The 17,911-nt window shown below is 44.1% G+C and overlaps 1 protein-coding gene across 1 annotated transcript in view; it reads left to right on the top strand.

Annotated features, from left to right (window-relative positions):
* LOC149354268 (uncharacterized) overlaps positions 1–17,911 on the top strand; it is a 214,207-nt gene that overhangs the window by 85,629 nt on the left and 110,667 nt on the right. Inside the window, exon 3 of the mRNA XM_089583249.1 lies at positions 14,229–14,343. The gene's annotated coding sequence lies outside the window, so the exon portion shown is untranslated. The remainder of the gene's footprint in view (positions 1–14,228; positions 14,344–17,911) is intronic.

Below are 17,911 nucleotides of genomic sequence, written 5' to 3'. Positions count from 1 at the left end.
TACTTCCTTGTCTTTGCACGCAGCCGAATATAAGTTCTTGTTCTCTTCTGTCTCTGTTAACTGTCTCGAGAACGTCGTGCGTATTTTTTTCCTATGCTTGCACATGTCCGGCCAATAGGTATATTTACGGGTTGTTACAGGAAGTAAAGAAGAGTAGTCAGTGTAGGGCTGTAGTGTATTTGTTAGCGTACCACTGTAGTGTAAACACTGGACACACGGCCGACGATCTTTTAGAGGAGATCTATGAGGATAAGCATTTCAGACCAACGGCATCTGGCAACGGAACAACGGCACCAGACAGCACTGGAGCGTACGGATGAGGGTTGGAAGCGGAACAGGAGTATCCTCGTCATACATGCACTATGTATACGCATTAGTGGGCTGGGGAGTGGGCCCAGAGTGGAATACGCCACTTTGTTCACATCATAAAGGTATTCCTACGAGAGCACTTATTCACGGAGAGCACTACAACCATTGATTTCGCTTCATCTATAGTGAAAAAGCGAAAGATCCGAATTACCAAAAATAAAGTTTACCTGGCGGCCATCAAAAATTATGGCTATTTGAGCACTAGCTAGTCGCTTAACTTCTCCTCACTGTGATGTTACTGATGAATGAAGCCGATATGCCTACACCTTTACCCGTGAAATTCGGCGTATCTTTGAGATTCTGCCATTAAACAAACACGCAGAACCCGATTGGTGGGCGCTGAACTGCCTCTCAAACGCCAGTGTTTCACCGGCATCTTTCGCCAGTCTCCGGCATTCGGTGACCTGCGCTTCATAGATGCGAACTCCCAGATCTCGCCCTTGTCTCTTCTTCGAATCGCGAGCGCGCACGGGAGAGTCCGCCCCCTCCGAAGCCTTCGATCCCCTTAACGGGCGCGAAACATGGGATTTTCAGGCAGTCTACATGAGGATCCATAGCGCACAAAATTGAAGGGACACAACACAAGCGCTAAACTTCCACTAAACGATCTTTATTTGGCGCGGACAACCTGAGTTGCGTTAGTGATCCTTCGGTGTCATTATCAAGGAAAGACTTAGCTTTCTTAGATTAAAGGCAGCGGGCGACAGTGTGAAACGTGCTCACTGATTGGTGGCTTGCATTGTGTTTTTCTCATTCCTTGACACATCATTAACATGACAAGATAATCATATTTAGTCATCTATACCTGTACCGTACGTGATCTTTACAAGGTTGTCCGCGCCAAATTTAGATCGTTTAGTGGAACTTTAGCGCTTGTGTTGAGTCCCTTCAATTTTGTGCGCTATGGATCCTCATGTTGACTACCCACTAGCCCGAACCCTGACCCTTCAAGCAGTCGTAGCGACTTTCGCGATTTTCTTCTTTCTTCTGAACCACGGAAAGGAGCGATTGAAAAACGGTACGCTCACAAACCTCGCAGCCCGACACACACGTCAAGTAATGCAGACATCATAAAGTCCGGGGTTTCTTAGCACGACACAAATCTTGAGTACCCCAAAGAGCTAGAGCTCTGTAAAAGCATCTTTTAGCTGACATAAAAGGACTTAAACTACTCTAATCAAGCTGTAAAGAATATGTGATTATGATATAGCAAGTTTAACTGGCGCAGATTTCTTGGTTGGTAAAATACGGCTGAGGGTGCAAAGTAACGTCATATTGCGCCTTTCGTCAACCTTGCGCATTTTAATTCTTGTGACAGAACACTTAGTTTCATATGCTTTTCTTCGCACACTTTCTGTTCACAAAAGCAAAAAGCGACACTCAAAGAGAATAACGTTTTTGCGATGCCATTTTCTGTACAGAATTGTTGAATACTAGATCGGCACGCTGCCTCTCTTTTATTGTTGTCTCTTAACTTGGCTAAAATTTCTGTTCCCATACAAAAAATCAGTGATAAACAAAATAACAAAATGCACATGCAGTTCTCTTGTGACAGTAACACATGTCCGATTAATCTCAAATCTCGCCACCTCTTTGCTGTTGTTTTCCGGGAAGGTAAACTCTCGTTGGTCACGAATGAGGGCGTAGAGCGGTGCTCCTTTTTTGTGTCATATAGCAGCACTGTAATTTTCAAGAGCGATGATATGCGTCCTAAACCTCTTTTTTTCTCATCGTAGAACTGGCCTCGACAGCCTGACATCGCCATCTCTTGAGGGAAGCAGCTCTCAGCGACGAAAAACCCCCCAGAAATGCTGTTGTAGCCTTAGCAACTGCGCGCTGGTCGACAGCGACTGCCTACTATATGAATCGATTGTTTTCTGCGACATGTCACCTTCTACCATCCGACCTGTCATATGACCATTTACTTCACGCGCCGAGCGCGTACATGTCCCGCACGTCATCCGAGAGCAAACCGAGGCATAGGTATGCCGCGCAGACGTCATCCGTAGTCATCCGGTCTCTCGATGGTGGATTCCAGCCGCTATCCTACTAGTGGCCGATTAGCCTCGGCATGTTGCTGCCCGAGAAGACGCGCCAATCAGAGGCTCGCAATGCAAAGAAAGTGATGGGTAGGCGTAGCAAGAAGCCATGCGTGGTATACTCTATCGCACCAACGCCCCAACAACGCTTGGTGCCTGTTGGGAATGGACGCGAGACAGATTGCGAAGCATTCAACCCCTCGCTGCATGTGGGTTATTCGCCACCAGCGTGCAGCGATCTGAATACTAAACCTTCGATTTGGGCCCCCTGCGCCACCACCAGAAGAAGGTGCCCCTCGGTCTGGTGGAATTACCCGATCTTTTTTCACGCTGGCATTTCCAATTTTTAAAGGACAAACTTTTAAAGGTCGACATTTTTTAACAATCGGGCGGATCCGACACATTATCCAATAAACGCTCTATGCGGCATTTCTTTTCTTCTATCCGAAATGACTCGCGAACCGCGCCTTTACAGCAACCAGAGACAACCAGTCTCACCAGGCTACTACTCTTAATGCACCTCTTCAAGGCACTTTCTTTCATGGATTGGGCGTTGGGCTACACGAAGCGAAATTTCTTATACGTCTTCTATAAACGAAGGTCCACATCTTATTCGCGTGCCCTCCGTGAGGCCGCGGACAAATGGGTGTCTCTCCTGGGGCCCTGCGGCGATGGTCACAGCTTTGTGGCCGGCCCGCTCAAGGCTTCAGGTGAAGTAGATTCGACAATCAAGCACCAAGAAGTTAAAATGTGATAATTTAAATACAGCTCTGGAAAGCTGATGTATGCGAACAGGATGTCTAACCGCGACCAAACTTGAGCCGGAAACCAGAACTAAACGAGTATTTTTGCATGCAACCAATACTGAAACGAAACTTTTGTTTTTCGCCATCTTGGAACCAAACCGAAGCACGAGAACGATTCGAAGGATCCGTGCCAAGCCGGTTCAGCACACGATTCAGCCCAGGTTTTGGTACAACACATCGCAATTCTTTTTTTTTCAGAAAGAATAAAAGGTTTTACGGCACAGGTTAATCCAACGAGAGCTGCACTAGATAATCTGCACAGAGCGCGCAATCTACGAAATGACTAAAGGGAGAGATAGGAGTGCCGTCAGCGTGGCAAGCCACACAACTCTATAATGCAGATTTGCTAATTCGAAAATATTTTTCGCCACACTGATGAGAAAACTTGAGTTATTTAGCCTCCCTCTTTCACAGACCTGGGGAAAATTTCAACTGAATTCTTAAAACGGCTCGAAATCAGAAACACCACGCGCGAGTAGCTCTCCTTTCTCAGTGTCATCTACAATCTATGCATGAAATTTATAGGTGAAACAACCAATCCCCGTTGAGAAACATTTACTTTCGAAGGCATTTATTGTCACAGACAGATTTTTTTTAATTCTATAACTGTTTGTTGCAGGCCCTCGAAATAAGCTGAGAATTATATATATAGGCTGTGTAGGGGCAGTACTGAAATAAGTAAGCAAACAAAATATAAACGCCAGCTATCTTCCCACGTCACTTGTCCCTGCATCAACATAGCTGCAGAGCTGCTGTCTTTAGTTTACCTAGCAACGACTTTGCCGGTCAGTACTTTTAGTGGGCTTCCTCTGAACATATTTTATATCATTTAGTTTTCGCTGTGTGTCTCGTAATGAACCTGAACCAGGAGCCATATCTACCATCTTTATTTTCAAATCCACTGCGCCCCAAATGACCCGTTGATCTCTCTTCAATTTTCCTAAAGTGTCAAGAAGGGCAACCATGGAATGCTCGAAAAGAGAACGCATGTTCGCGGCGTAATCAGTGCGGGGGCGTTTAGTCCGCAGTGACAATTCTCCTTCAGGGCTGTCTTTAAAGAGGCAAACTATGGATTGCCTTTCAGGGTGGATATCGATCCATGTCCTGCATAACGGCAGGTAAGAACTTGAGAAATTCAGTAGCAGTTTTTCATCCACGAAGCCGGGCATCACTTCCCGGAAGTGCGGTGGGGCTTAGAAAGCGTGGTGCCCTCACTGGCGGTAAATGGAACAGCGACTGCTGATCTTTGAAGAAGCTAAGACAATGACTGCAAAATTTGCGTAAGCTAAAAACGGGATTACGATATCCTGACGGAACTCACAAAAGGCTATCTCTCCAACATCGGGCTGCAACTACGCATAGAGGTGTTTTCACATCCTTAAATGCGAAGTTCTGCGTCAAAATTTATCTGGATCATCAATAGCACGTCAAGTTGCAAGTCCTGACGCAGTGTAATTTTTTACCTAACTTTCTAAGGAGGACAATGGCATCACTAAATCATATGTTACTCCACTTTTCGTCCGTTACTTGGGTCTCCAAATTTTCTCGCTCCAACAGATCTGAACACCACTTGGAAGCACGTGATTAATAGCAGTGGCCAGAATTTATCACCCCTGCTGATTTGTATTTTATAACTTTTCCTGAGCATAACTACGATCGCTCTGCGCAGTCATTAGGTACGTACAGAGACAGCGGTAACTTTATTACAGAGCAGGTTTTTGCTAGGCCCATTACGTGTCTCTTCTACACCCTGTATGCGCAACGCTCGCGGGATTACCGATTATCCTATCGAATAATCTCCTGTGAAGCATGAAATGCTTTAAGTTCTTGAAGTTCAGTTCCCATTTATAAAAATAAATCTAATGTGGACATCGCACCGGATTCACGGCGAACCTCAAGCAAGACATAAGGAGCTTTCTAGAAACATTCTGAAGCTTTCCATGAGTATGCTATACACGAGAAAAATTTTCCAAGTGTTTACGCTCTGCTGCGAAACGTGCTAAACTCACTGAGACCTCTCCATGCCCAACATTCTTGCTAAAAAATTTTGAATATTGGAAAATTGTAATTTAGTGTTGTAGAAATATTGAAGGTCATGGTTCATTTTTCCGATCTGTCGCAAAATCCTTCTCAAAGTTTTAAAATCGCTCGCATACAGCAGTTAGGACTGGCATAGAAAACCAATGGGGAGCGCTTCTTGCGACACCAAAGACGATAGTAGCAAACGAATGCAAGCCTACCGATGAGATATCTGCGGATATATTGATTGTTATAGCGAAATCTTGCGATGTATAAAAAAATTGCGCACAAAGCTCTTTTTCGTTCAAAAATGATTTTTTCCACAATTGTCGGGTATGGCTGTGCTGTTCCTGTATTGATGCCTGTATTTCGCTAATCGCTAAAACCTATAGACTTTGTCGTAACTGAGCCAGCACAACGATCTCAACAGGAAACTTCCCGGCGCTGGTCACATGATGACCCATGACCTCATTCCGGTCATGAGGCCGCTTACATCTCGTAACGTGACGTGAAGCTGCTAATCCTCCGGGGAAGGGCTCCGCAAAACCGCTTTCGGTGTAGAGTTGATCGTACTTTATTCTTGAGTAGGCCCTCGAATCAAAGGAAGCGCAAGAAAGGAAGTTTGTTTTTCCGCCACATCTCACCACTCTGTCATCTCCGCAGCCATTCGCGCTGAGTGTTCAACATAATTCCAGCTCACTGTAGGTATTCGAAATCTTCGCCTTTTTCAACTTTCAACCATTTGTTCTGAGAACCGAATATTTTCTACACTGACAGCGACTGCAGTCAGAGATGGGGACAGCGTTGTCAAGAACTAAAAACGATTGCCTCCACACACCTGCACGCAAAGCCCCAAAAGCCGCGAAGGAAACCGAGCATACTGTCCAGCTAAGAAAAGATCCGTAAGTCCGTGGAGTCGTGAAAGCAGCCAGGTCATATTCTACATTCCAAGTACATGGCCATTGCCGGTGGGCAGCTTCCATTACCTAGGAGCCTACGAATCTCCTCCAGTCCATTTCACGTTTACATGTAATGAGGAGATAGGCTAGAATAATTTATGAAATTTATGAAAGCTGAGTTAGAGGACAGTTTATATTTCGATAATTTCTGATGAATTGATTGATAGCGCGAAAATGATCTATTATGAAGTGCCTTTATTAAAAATAAAGCTGTCCTGGTTGATTGAAGTCTAAGGCTCCTCTGATTCAGCGCTTACCTTCGCGCATATCTTGTTAGGAAGGTACAATAACCTAATCGTCATTTTTTTTTATTCCTTCTCTTTATTCCTTCTTTTTCATTCCTTTTTTATTCCTTGGGTAGCAGCGGAAGCATGGTCCAACGTTCCTGTGCCTAAACGCATCCCGCAATTTATTGCAGGTTTGTGAAAAAAACTTCGCCTCATTTCATTTGCTATTAGTCCAAATAAGCTACTGCTGCTGCTGCTGCGCTTGCCGTCTTTTCTTGTTGGCTGTGGCTAGAGTTCCGTCCAGACGGAACTACACTTTGCGCTAGAGTTCCGTCTAAACGGAACTACAATTTGCGCTAAAGTTCCGTCCAGACGGAACTGCATGTAGCGATGGGGTTCCGTCCAGACGGAACTGCATCTGACACCATAGAGTTCCGTCCAGCATTATCTGCCACAAGAGTTATGTCAAGACGGAATTAAAGCTGGCGTTGGGGATTGGGAAACCAGTTTGCTTGCAGACTTTTGCATGTCCATTTAAAAAAGTGGCAATCCTATTCCGCCTAATGTGTGACAGGATATTCTGCTGCATCATTTTGTTTTCCAAGCAGTCAGTGAGAAATGGCAATAGAACGAGCTTTGGCTTGGGTTTGTTGGTGCGTTTGCATAATGCTTGTTGACCGTTTGTGTACGTCTAAGTTTTTTCGCGCTCCGTCATCGTGCAGCGCTAACAGCGACAGGGCTTGACATCACTTTGCGAAGAGTTTCTGCACTCTGCTTCTAAAGTATCATTTTCCCGATCCTGCATGCATGCACGGAAGTTATACCTTCCAGGATGTAACTAAACGCAATACGCGGACAGATATTTTGGTGCCGTATAAATGCATAGAGAGAACATCTGGATGCAGCTTTGTCAACTGGTTATTCAAGAGGCAAAGAAATGCTTTATGTGGGTAGAAATCACCCATTTTGTATAGCATGGACAGTACGGACATTAGACAGTTTTAGTTTTACGTACGTAGAACCTTGACGCACGTAAACGTGAGCAGTCTACGTAGCGTACGCTCGTGTCGCTTCGTACAGTTTTAGCTACACGTACGGGACGCAAGTTGTGTATATCTGCCATAGAACCTAAAAAATGCGCTAGTATGTTGTGCTGCGCCATCTAGTACAGACAAAGAAAACTAATTTTGTTTTGTCGAGCTGCTTGGAGCGGAGCCAGGCCAAGCCGCAGTGCGGGCGGTAAATACTTTCCCCCTTTCTTCTGAGAAACGTTGAGCAATTTCAGTCTACCGAACTGTATGTTGGATGTTATCTTCAAAGGGATTGCATTCCTTCACGTCCCGCAGCATATTTAAATCATCGCTTTTTCGAGAAGCGAAGGAGCGCTGGTGTCCCACTCATGTTGACGACGTGTGCATATGGAGCCATAAGGTGCACTGTTTTGCTTTTCCCGCTGACTGTTCCGAGGGTCTCGCGATATCCCGCGAGGTTTTGAGCTTCGCGAGGTCTCGCGAGACCGTCGGCACACTCGTTGCTATGACGACCACAAACGCTTCTCCGTCAGGCTTAGGAGCTGCTGAAACGGATTTCTATCTGGAAAACAAAAGCTAGTTCTCACCTAAAACTTCATGCGAGAACAAGAATAGACCAACTGAAGGCAAATACAGCAGTTTACAGCCCGATACCACGTCGAGGGATTAGCGACGAAGCTGTTATCGTTGTGAAGCGGGCGGGCAGGGCGCCGCCATCTTGGCAACGCCATGTACGCAAGCAAGCAACGTGAAGGCCGCAACGCAAAGATCCGAATCTCACGTACGTCCGTGCGACCGACGCAGACACTTCACGTTCTGCGCATATGCACACTGGTGACCCGTAAGCGCTCTACTTACGTGAAGCTTCTACCTACGTGAAAATAAAACTGTCTATTGTATGGACGGAACTCTAGCTGCAGTAAATATTCCGTCTGGACGGAACTGCAGCAGCAGCAAATGTTCCGTCTGGACGGAACGCTAGACACTCCGTTTCGGGTTCGGTTTTTAGGCCATCGCTTGCTAAAAGTGCGTTATGCCTGATAAGTGCTCGTCCTGCAATGAAGTCTTTGATAAAGACGACTTGATAATGACATGTTCTCAATGTGACTTGCAGTTCCATCTTGGCAAGTGCAGTGGCATATCAGAACGGTCCTTTCAACAAATTAAAGAATCAACTAGAAAAAAAAACAAAAATGCTCACCTTGCAAGCCTTCTGGAAGCGAACATCAAACACAAAATCCGTCTGAAAATATACAGGCAGAGCTGGCGTAAATCAACAGAAAGCTGTCCCTAATTCCGGCACTCGAAGCTAAATTGGATAAATTGATGAACTTGCAGGAAACTGTAGAAAGTATCGAGAAATCCGTCCAGCATTTGTCGGATACTTATGACAACATAAGAACCACACAAAACAGGCATGACCAGGAAATTAGCGACTTGCGTCGACTGGTAGAGGCTATGGAAAGTTCCCCAGAACTGGAAGCTGTGCCCGGACTAAAACAACAGATAAATGATCTAGAGCAATATAGTCAAAGGCAAAACATTGAAATCCACGGTCTTAAGCCACAAGAAGATGAGGACCTCTAGGAAGAAGTAAATATAATAGCTCAGCACCTTGAGATCGCAGAACTGTCTAAAGATGACATTGAAGAATTGCGCAGACTGCTCTCTAAACCCGGCAGGCCAGATGTGGTAATTGTCAGATTTGCGTCGCGAGCTCTCAGATTAAAATGGTTTAAAAGAAGGAAGCAATTGCAGACTAAGAAACCTGGAGTTATATTCTTTGACAACCTGACGGCAAACAACAAGCGTCTGCGCTGGCTCGGAAAACTTAAAGCGAAAGAAAATGGGTATCATTACGTTTGGATTTCAGAAGGGCGAGTCTTCGTGCGCAAATGCACTGGTGCAACTGCTGACAGGATCTCAAACGAGGATGACCTCGAACAAATTGTCTAGCGTCCAGTTCATACCCAGTGGGGCATCCAAATCAAATCATGGCCACTTACAGGACTGAATCCTTTAACAGACTGTATAAAAGTGAAAACTGGTTGCGCAGGAAGCACGTTTCTGTCTTTCATATGAACGCGAGAAGCCTCCGGAATAAACATGTGGAAATCGAAACATATCTTTCTCTTATTGCGTGTGCTTTTGACTTCTTGGTTTTTACAGAAACTTGGTATTCTGATAGCTCAGAGGTACTCAGTTTTGGTGATTATAGACACGTTTCTGTTTATCGCTCGGAAAGACGCGGTGGGGGCGTTCGGGAGCATCATCTGTTTGATTGTCTGAAAGATTTCACATGCGTGAACAATGATTTTGAAACAGTTGTAATTCTCTGTCGTAATGTACTCGTTCTTGCAGTTTACCGCCCTCCCCTTGGCATCCTTGATAAATTTCTCAGTTTTGTTGAAAGACTGCTGGTTCTTGCAAATGCCAAAAATGGCACGTAGTTGTTGTCGGCGATGTTAATGTTGACCTGTTTTCAGGTGAACAACCGAAATGCCAACTTCTAGAAGTTATGCTTGCAAATAATTGTGAAAACCTAATTACCGAGGCCACTAGAGTAACTGCACATTCATTCAAACACGTTGATTGACCTGCGTTTTACAAACATTCCAAAGGATATAACTTTGTCCGGTGTCCTTTGTTCTGATATTAGCGAACATCTATCCATATTTTCAGCCCTTCCAATAGATGAAAATTTTCAAAGTATAAAATACACTAGAAGACATATTAACCACCAGAGTGTCAGTTTTTTCACGTCTTTATTTGCTAGCTCACAATGGGCAAATGTGTAGTCTGAAAGTGATCCCTCTCAGTCGTACGATGCGTTGATTTCCACACTACAACACTGCTATAATGCTGCCTTCCCTTTATCAACTGTGCTTCAGTACAAAAAAGCCCGGAAATCATGGATAACTAAGGATCTTTATAAGCGCATCAAGCAAAAGGAAAAAATGTTTAGTCTGTTTCTAAAAACACGTGACTTTGAAACACTGCATGAATTTAAACGCTTCAGGAGCAGGTTAAATTCAGATTTAAAAAAAGCCAAATTCGCGTTTTAGCGCGAAATAGCTGCCGAGCGTGGAAAGTTTTTCGTGAGTTGACCAACGCCCCGACAGCAGACTTACCATCTGAATTACAAATAAATGAAAAAATATATTCTCGCGAATCGTTAGCCAGTCTGTTTAATGATTATTTCATAAATTTCGGAGCTCCAATGACCGTACCCGATAACCAACCGGAGTGCAGCCCTTTATATTATATGACCGATGTCATAAATGACAGTGTATCTCTTGCTCCTACTTGTGAAGATGAAGTTATTTCTCTGTTAAGTTCCCTTGACAACAAATCCGCAGCTGGAGAAGATGATATTAAAGCCCTACCGATTAAAGCAGTTGCTAGTATTATCGCAAAACCCCTAACCCGTATTTACTATCAAATGTTATCCATGGGTGTTTTCCTACAAAGATTAAAAATTGCTCGTGTTACTTTAATACACAAAGGTGGTAAATACAATGAGTTAAACAATAACAGACCAATCTCAGTCTTATCACTGTTCTCCAATGTTGCAGAGCGTATCCTATATAAACGATTTAGTACATTTTTATTGTCAAAGAAAGTTATTGTCGAACAGCAGTATGGATTTCAAAAACGAAAATCAACAGAAACGGCGCTGCTGCGCATTAAAGACAAAATCATTCGGAATATTCAAGCTAAGTTATTTACAGTTGGAATTTACTTATATTTTCGGTAGGCATTCGATTCTGTACAGCACCATATCTTGTTCAACAAGCTTGAAGCATATGGCTTTAGAGGCATCACACAGTCTTATACGCAGTTATCTTCATGAGAGGTCCCAGTTCACATCCATATACGGCATTGCATCGGGGAAAGGTAACATTAAATACGGCGTTTCTCAGGGCTCTATACTCGGGCCGCTGTTATTTGTCCTGTATATAAATGACATCGCTAACATTTCGTCAGCGGGAGAAGTGTTGCTGTATGCTGATGACACAAGTGTATTTTTTTCCCGGAGAGAGCCTTGAGGAACTTGAGGCCACGTCAAACGCATGGCTGCATGAGCTCAGTTTATGGGTATCAACAAACAAGCTTCATATAAATACAAAGAAAACAAAATATATGATATTTTCTTCAAAAATGAAGCCCAATGTCTTCAATCTAAACCTGAACTTTAATGATGCATTGCTTGAGCGCGAAGATTGTCATTCCTTTCTAGCTGTTACTTTCCAGTCGAACTTAACATGGTCCTAAGATGTAGAAAATATAAAAATGAAAGTAGCCAGATCTATTGGAATGTTATGCCACCTTCGAAATCTCGTCCCTGCAAGGCTCAAAAAGCAGCTTTGCGCACTTGCGCACTCACACTTTAATTACTGTGCTTTAATATGGGGAACCGGCATTCATACCGATAACGATAGACTATCTGCACTGCAGCGAAGGGCCATTAGAACATTATATAGAGAAAATGTACACCCTGTAACCTTAATCCGACCTTTTCACGAAATATACACACAGAAATTATCTGCCTACATATTCTCTGAAGTATCAAGCAATTACAGTTGATTTGTTAGTCATTATCTAAATAGAGATACTGGCCACAATTCGCGTAGGACTTTCATTGTCATAAAAAAACCAAGGACAAATTGTGCTAAACAGACAATTGATCATCAAATTATGAAACTATGTAATAATTACCCAGACATTCTCGAGATCGCAAAATCATGTAGAAGTGAGAACTTTCAAACGCGGAATACAACTTCTTATCACTCCAAATAGCTGGCCAAACACGTACGAATAATGATTTCTAATTCCAAACTTATTGTGTTCTGGTTTCTATATTTGTGTACAAAGTGTTAGCAATATGTGTTTTTCTTTTTGAACTTGCTCCATGTGCATTTTTGTACGGTGATGATTACTATAGCTAATTGTATGTGTACTGTCTCCATGTATTTTGTAACCGTAATTGTATTTTGTAACCACTGCTGTTGCGCCCAGTGGGGCCAGGGCCTCGTCAGGAGACTAATTAACTCCTTATTTGAGCAACACTTGTTGTTGGGCTAGTTGGTAGGACATGCTTCTTAACGAACCAGCGCAAAAAACACAACGGACAAGAAAAAGGCGGAACACGACGGACAGGAGCGCTGAACTTTAAACTTTATTTCGGAAGTACAGATGCAACGTACATATACAGCCATGTCAGGGGGGCGTACCCTGTCCGTCATGTTCCGCCTTTTTCTTGTCCGTAGTGTTTTTTGCGCTGGTTCGTTAAGAAGTAACTCCTTATGTCCTGCCACGCGGGCAGTACCATGTATTGCTCATCCAATAAATAAATAAATAAATAAATAAATAAATAAATAAATAAAGTCCCACCCTTCCAAAGAAATAGTATGGTTTTATCACACTGCTCTGGTTTCGGCATGCTAGAGGTCATGCAGTTTCTTTCTCTAATACGATGTCTCCTCAATCCCTGTTCTGTAGTATCTGCTGAAATATCTCCACATCTCTGTTGTACTTTTCTGCTTTACTTTCAAGCACTCGCAAGAAATTTCCACCTCTGTCGAATTCTGTCCCTTGTTCTACATTACGCTGTTTCCCCTTTAGATTAATATATCTATGAGCCTATGTTCAGTACACTTTATTAAACGATGTGAATCAAATCTGGGGATTAGTGAACGGCCCACTACTTGAGTAACGAAGTTTTAGAAATAGTGAATTCAGCTGTAGGCCTACACACACAACCAACAAGCCTTTCGTCTCTTATTACCCCTCATGAGATGCAGTGCTCACATGCAGTCTCCTAGCTCCAGTGTTTAAGGGAAATCCCCAGGGTGCTGTAGATTAGTAATAAAGAAATAAGGCAGTAGTAAGAGAATTTTTTTCTCTTCGACTATGAAGTTTCTGTGGAAGCTGTATAGATGTTCTTTTTTTTGCAGTATAACAGCGCTTGAGAGTATGCTATTGTGTAATTACTCCCTTATTATAAATAGTCTTTTCGCGTTAACTGCTAATAGGTTTACCAAATCTTTGTTGGAATTCGCGGAAGCTTAGATTATCGAGAGCTTGTAGGTATACTCGACATCTTTTTAATACCTTTATTTGGCAGTTTTGCTGGATATGCCTGTGTGTGCTGATCCACACACAATGGGAACTGAGGCAAATAAAGTCGCTAATTCGCCACAGCACCAACACCTGACCTTGCCCAAAAAAAAATGCAATCCCTTGGTGGCTCTTGGAGAAGCAGGACCCTTCTGGCGTGAACTGTGCGTTTTTGCTGTTCCAACCTTTACTTCCCTTCTTACTTTATTATTGAATAGTGCGATCCTTACCTGGCTGCTTTCGCATAGGATGCACGGTGCAACTAAATTCATGTTTATTATTTGTTTTCGAAGCCTGAAATGTCTCAGTTTGACCTGGAGCCTTTCATTTTCAACAATAGGCTTAGCGTCAGATAAGCACACTGCTCCAGCTTATGAATAAGGCTTATGCTGACACGAGTTGGGCTGGGTGTTTCCGTTGATCACAAGCAGGAACGTCCCTGCCATAGCAAGAGCGTTATACAGGCCTGGCCTGCGATTCTTCTGCTTCTCTAGGGCGGATGATTTTGCGTTGTTAGACAGCGTCACCTGACACCCACCGTTACGCGTCACCCCGTCGAATTGCGGACGCCTCAGCCGCCCAGCACAGACTAAAAAAGAGAATCGGCGACGGCGCGTCTTCTTTCACTGACGCTGCTCGGCATATCTTTTGTTCTCAGGACCGCGTGGACATGACGTGGCGTATGCCGACGCACAAGGTGGATTGAAGCCAGAGGAACGAGCAGTGCACTAACCGAGCGACAAAGCGTCGACACCACATCCAGTGGCATCAAGGTAAGCTCTTAAAGTTGCAGCCTATACAGTTGAATTTGGAGGGTGGCCTTGTAGCATTGGCACGTATGCCGGCGGTTGCGATTCCGTGCCAAAAGATGCACAACATGAGGACGTGTAGGTAGCTCCAATAACTTCTTCAGTGAAGTCTAAAATGTTTCTTGGTTATTATCGCTCAGAGGAGAGCTATTTATAACAAAGAAAGAAGTGTGTTTTTCACTGGTACTTATGGAATAATCATAAGTTTGATGCGGATTAACTGTTCCCTTCCACACTTGCGCTACCTGCACTTGCCTCAAACTTTGTGCTTTGGCCGCCTGTTGCGATTTACTATGGTAGAGATAAAAAATTTACTTTGTGGAATGTTCGCTCACGGACTTCATGCGGCGTCAAATATTTTTTTATACTGCAACTGTTTAATGTTCAGAACCTGACTGATGTTACATTCGTTATCAACGACACTTCATTTATAGTTGGGGGGTGTAAGATGGCAGCGCAACTTGCCCAGAAACTCAAACGCCTCAATCCTGGCAGCCCGTGGAGTCCTTGGCAGGTGGGTGCTGTTATTTTTGCAGTAAGTGACGTAAAAGTACAGCACAAACACGTACGTTTTTGAACGGGATTAGGAGATTGTTTTATTTTTCGCAGCTGCGTCTCCAGTCGGCCGTTTGGTGGATTGCTAGCTTTCAGTACTGGCTTAGGTTATCGCACTCATAATTCAGCCTAATCCTCCCAACCCGACAACACAAATTTATTCTATCCGCTTAAACTGCAGAAAGGGCCCCTCACGCGCCATGTGAACAGACTGCCAATTTGAACCATTCATTTACAAGTGGGAGATCAGTTGAGGCGAGGTAATGAAACAGGAATAAAACACGGATTATTACACGGTATCAACTTGAAATAAGAGGCGACAAGTGTACTAAACGAAAACATGACAACCGGCAAATTTATTTATTTATTCAGTTACCCTAAAGGCCCGTGTGGGCATTACATAGGGGGGGGGGGGGGGGACAAATGTTTGTAACGGGGAGAAAATACACAAACAGGCGAGTGCATACAAAACCCGCACAGTCAGTGCGGGTCAGGAATTTATTCTTTTCGGAAACGATTCACATGCTCATGAGTGCTGCAACATTCCGACCATTTAAGTATAAAACACCCGTAAATTCACGCTAGCAGTATGGAGGCCACCGTTTGAAGAAGGCGTGGGAAGATAGCTCGATTTAAATTTATGAAATTGGAGTCTCATTTTGAACCAGACATGCACGCGTTTGTTAGCATTAGACACAGTCTTTTATAAAGTAAGTTGATTTCCGATTCTTTGCATTGCAGCAAAACAAGTCAGGGCAAGAGAGGCACAATGTATTACCCGACACTGTCAATTGCTAGCCCTTCGTTTAATTTTTGTTTCCACTGGCAGCTTCTCCTCTACCGCCTCCACGCTTCGGCTTTCTTACCTATTATAACCGATCTATGCTCGGATGTTTTAATAAAGTATTTAGTGGCTCGTTTATGACATGTGTATGAAGGAAGCCAATTGTCTGGCTCGTTGGCTACATTAATTTGTTTTATAATAGGCCACAAGCTGAGGCGCACATGTAATTGTAAACGAATTAGGAGTGACGTAGGGTTGGAGAATGAAAATTCAGCGCGACTCACAAGTGGGAGGTGAAGTAAATAAACTTCAAAGCTAATAAGCAGCAAATGGTATCCTTTCATACCGTTTAATTAAGATAAACATTCAGATTTTCTGTTTCATACTAACAAAATCACCTGGCTTATTGAAAATGATTGGTGAAGTTGCCTTTTGCGCCTTCTTTAAACGATGGCCTCTGCATTAGAGCCGAATCTTCCAGGCGTTTTTTCTGTGGCATTTAGCGTGTTGCAGCGATTATCAGTACTTGTATTGGTGACGATAACAATTCAGTTCGCGCATGGTAAAATCATCCGGCTGCACTCTTCTACTGGTACTGCGGCCGGACGTCTGTCATTGTCATTTGGTAGCCTTGATAGGCATCGGTTTCTTGGTTTTTCGTCGCCCGATCCCACTTGAAATCCCATTTCAAATGCTGCACCCATCACTGCACTTGGTAGGCTCCACTCGTAGACCATGCCAGCTGTAGCTTTCTACCCACTTTCGCCAATGATTATGAAATTGAGAGTTCAACAAGACCGAACATCGACAATGGAGCAGCGCCGGTGGCGTGAGTCGGCCAGCGTAGGACCGGATGACGAACTGCACGCAGCGCCTGGCTCGGTTTTCTACCACGACGGTCGGCGGCGAACGTGCGCTCAAGACGCACAAAGGAAAGCTTCTGGTGACAGACCGGATGACAGAAGCCGATCTCTTCCAGAGAGCAATGCACACGTGTACTGTCCGTGACTACGACAGCGCAGCACGCGGTCGCCATGTCTGGGAGAAGACCCCGGGGATTTTCCACCTTTGAGCGCGTTCTACTCAGCGCACATGGCGCTGTCATATCAGGAGGGCGATTTTCTGTTTAAATCATCAAATGCTGATTAGTGCTGCCCGGCCCTTCAGATTCAGCACGCTGTGCATCAGGCGCCATAGATAGAAAAATTGTTTGCCTTTGTCTTCATATCTCGGCCACCTGAATACATACGGGAGTAAAGCTCAGCTTAATGATAATTAAAGGAATCACATGCCGCAAACCAACACTCTCTTTGGCGTATAATTACTGCACTAGAATTATGGCTGCGTGGAAAATATTTAGTTTCGCCGGTTTTTTTCTGACGCCATTATTTTTTTGCTCTTCTTATAGAATAAAATTCATATGCAAAAAGAAAACCCACATCGTAGAGATGTACCGTTTTATAGGTCCTAACATTTGCACCTTTTTGTAGAAAAAGCCAGGGACAGAAACCCGCCTTTTCTCTTGTTTTTTTAGTAACTGGTCAGATGTAACTGAAAATGGCATTTTGAGGTATTTTAGATCGTGGGTACACCGGACGTGGGTAAACCCGATATTCACATTTCCGGTGGGCCACCGAAATTCCAGAGACGGGCCAAGCACATTTTAGGGATGCCTCAGCTCGCCTCCGAACATGCGTCAATTCAATTTTCTAATTTCTGATGGGCCACCCAAATTGCAGAAGTGGGCCAAGCCCGTTTTATGGAGGTCTTAGCCCGGTTCCCAACGTGGGTCGAATCAATACTCAGATTTCCGGTGGGCCACCCAAATTTCATGGGTGGGCAACCCCATTTTTCTGGTGTCTCACCAGGGTTTCGAAATTCCGTCAACTCAATTTAAAAATTTTCGGGAATGGGCCACCCAAATTTCGGAGTGGGCCAGCCCATTTCGAGGGTGCCTCAGCTCGGTTCCGAACGTGGGTGAACTCAATTTTCACATTGCTGGTGGGCGCCCCATATTTCAGGGGTGGGCAACCCCATCTTTGGAAGCGGGCCAATTCCATTTCGAGACTAGGTCCCGCCTGTCTTCTACCCAGGCACACCCAAGGCCACCGGCAGTCAATTTCAGCAAAGGTCATTTCAACTCAAAGGTTAAAAGTCAAAGGTCGAGGCTTCAGAGACCCATCGGCTTCTTCA

The sequence above is a fragment of the Amblyomma mixtum genome, chromosome 3 (genome assembly GCF_055824585.1).
Source record: "Amblyomma mixtum isolate Tamu chromosome 3, ASM5582458v1, whole genome shotgun sequence".
NCBI lineage: Eukaryota > Metazoa > Arthropoda > Arachnida > Ixodida > Ixodidae > Amblyomma > Amblyomma mixtum.
Note: the sequence above shows the minus strand (reverse complement) of the source record. Positions and strands in the feature narration are given on the sequence as shown.